General features: G+C 42.0%; 1 pseudogene; it reads left to right on the plus strand.

Moving 5' to 3' along the window:
* The first annotated feature begins 697 nt into the window (after window positions 1–697).
* On the plus strand, window positions 698–2,737 carry LOC146802573 (E3 SUMO-protein ligase KIAA1586-like; annotated as a pseudogene).
* The last annotated feature ends 281 nt before the right edge of the window (window positions 2,738–3,018 follow it).

Below are 3,018 nucleotides of genomic sequence, written 5' to 3' on the forward strand. Positions count from 1 at the left end.
GGCAGACGGGAGTACAGGCAGAACAAACAGGTAATTGTTTGGTAGAGTTAAAGTAGTGCATCTTCTGTTGCAGGTTTCGCTGCCAGAACCCCACACATTTAAACGGGCTTACGTGAGTACAAGCAGAAGAGGTAATTGTTTGTTAGAGTTGAACTGTGGTGCGTCTTGAACATTGTAGTATAATATACTTACCCATGTTTTCTTCTGTTGCAGGTTTCGCAGCCAGAACCCCATACATTTAAACGGGCATTCGTGAGTACAAGCAGAAGAGGTAATTGTTTGGTAGAGTTGAACTGTGGTGCGTCTTGAACATTGTAGTAAAATATACCTACCCATGTTTTCTTCTGTTTCAGGTTTCGCAGCCAGAACCCCAAACATTTAAACGGGCATACGTGAGTACAAGCAGAAGAGGGAATTGTTTGGTAGAGTTGAACTGTGGTGCGTCTTGAACATTGTAGTATAATATACTTACCCATGTTTTCTTCTGTTGCAGGTTTCGCAGTCAGAACCCCATACATTTAAACGGGCGTACATGAGTACAAGCAGAAGAGGTAATTGTTTGGTAGAGTTAAACTGTGGTGCATCTTGTACATTGTAGTATAACAGATTGCATTCATGAGCTAGGCGTCAACGTAAGCCATGTTCCCTTATTTTGCAGGCTTTGTGGCACAGCAGGTTCAAACCGGCGGGCACGGAAATGTTCAAGCGCAAAGCTGTAACTTAGGGAGAGTGCAGTGCTTCACCACAATGGAAGAAATGTTGCCTTGTATTCAAGGAAGAGTGGATGAAAGAAATTGTGGAGGCTGAAATGCAGAAATCACGAAGCAAGGTTCGCGTGCAACTCGGGGAACTTTTTCAATACAGTCCAGACATGGGCTTGATTTGCAAAGCATGTGCCAAAGCCAAGATTGTTGGGGACTTTTCCACAGGGAAGAAATGGAGTGATGGCTGGAAACTGGATTACATGAAACACCATCTAGTTAGCAAAGTACACGAGTCTGCCATGGTGATATTGAGAAACAGAAGTGCTGCTGCCAGGTTTGGTTATGGAGTGCGGGCAATGCTGACAGAAACTGCCACTGACAAAGCAAATAGCATGGAAGTAGTTGAACGCCAAAGATCTATGCCTGAGGAGATAAATATTCTCATCGACAACGTGTTGCTGGCAGTCAAGATGAATACTTCAATTTTATCTGTACAAGACATCCATGACCACCTAGCTTTGTATGTCAAGATACCAGACAGCTGAAGGAGCAAGAACTATACCTTTGAGTTCCTTGAGGCCATCAATAGCATAATACACTGTGAAGCTATGGCAGAACTTCGGCACGCTTTGTATCACACATTGATAATTGATGAGAGCACAGATATTTCTGTTACAAAAATGCTCATCCTGTACTTCAAGTTCCGACCTGTAACATCAACAGAGCACAAAACACAGTTTGGGGGCATAGTGAAGCTGACTAGTTGTAATGCTGAGGCTATCACTACTGCTGTGAAATAATTCTACACTGCCAATGAACTGGACCTTATGAAAATGGTCATGTTCACATCTGATGGTGCGTCCGTGATGCTGGGTAAGAATAATGGTGTTGCTACTCGCCTTAAACAATCCATACCTCATCTAGTTGAGCAGCATTATGTCGCCCATCGAGAAGATTTGGGAGTTGATGATGCCTGGAAAAGGGTTCCAATGGTTAAAGAGATGGAGACATTATTGAGGACTGTCTACACTGTGTTCTCCAGATCTCCTGTATGGAAGTCCAAGCTGGATGAAATTGCATCGGTCATTGAATGTGAAGTGGTCTCTTTTTGACCACTGACTGAAGTCCGGTGGCTTTCACGGCATTTTGCTGTTGGTGCACTAATTCGTAATTACGAGACTGTTCTTAAGTACTTTGAGCATGAGAAAGTTGAGGAGAATGATCCAGTTGCTAAATATTGTTACAAAAAGCTATCAAACTCCAACTACCACATTTCACTTGCAATACTTAATGACATTCTGGGTGAATTTGCATCTTTGTGCAAACTAGTCCAAAAAAGTTCTTTGACTACTGTTGAAGCTGTACAGTATGGAAGAGCAAAGATTGGCCAAGTTAAGCAACAGTATTTGGGGGACACTGTCTTTTGGAGAAGCAATGTAAGAGATCTGATGGTGTTGTACAAGGAAAGGCAAGAGTTTGACAGTGGGCCTGTTTTGTCTTTTGTTTCTCTTCTTTGTGAGCACATGCAAAAAAGGTTCCCTGAAGATGAGCTGAAAGAATGGGCAAGTTTTGAAATCCAGGCAATGGCAACACAATCACATTTTGATTTTGGGACTGAGAATATACAAAGACTGGGTGATTGCGAAACACCAGAAGATGTTGTTCGACAATACAGAGACTATAAATATGTGGTGGCAGAACATGTAAAGGGTGGGTTATTTACCACCTTTCAAGACATGGTGAATTTCACTGTACGCAATGCTGCTCAGTATAGTGTGGTGTCTCAGCTTGTTGATGTCTGCGCAACGTTTCAAGCATCTAGTGCAGATTGTGAACGAGGATTCAGCATCATGAATACTATCAAGAGTAAATTGAGGAATAGACTAGAGCATCAGCATTTGAATATGCTGATGACGGCAAAGGCCTACCTCCTGAATGGGAAAGTTGACCTAGATAGAGTTTATCACCACTGGAAAAATGCCAAAGATCGCCGTGAAAAGCAACCCTGTCACCCCTCTAGTGATGCCACTTGACATGTCTCCCTTATTGTTTATATGTGATATTGTATAGGCTCTCAACATTTCCCCACCCAATGAACAGTGTGCAAGTTAAGAGTATTTATTAAAATCTTATGATGGTACCACCGTTGAAGTCTTGTGCTTTTCTAAACTTGAAGTGTACTTGCCTGTGTAACAAATTCATGTCCTGGCATGTTTATCCAATTTGGAAACTGCCCTTAAGACCCTTATTGTGGCACTGTATGTGTGAAAATGCACCATCTTTTCACTTTTTAAAGTAAAAGTTTTGAGTGACA

The sequence above is a fragment of the Triturus cristatus genome, chromosome 8 (genome assembly GCF_964204655.1).
Source record: "Triturus cristatus chromosome 8, aTriCri1.1, whole genome shotgun sequence".
Lineage (NCBI taxonomy): Eukaryota > Metazoa > Chordata > Amphibia > Caudata > Salamandridae > Triturus > Triturus cristatus.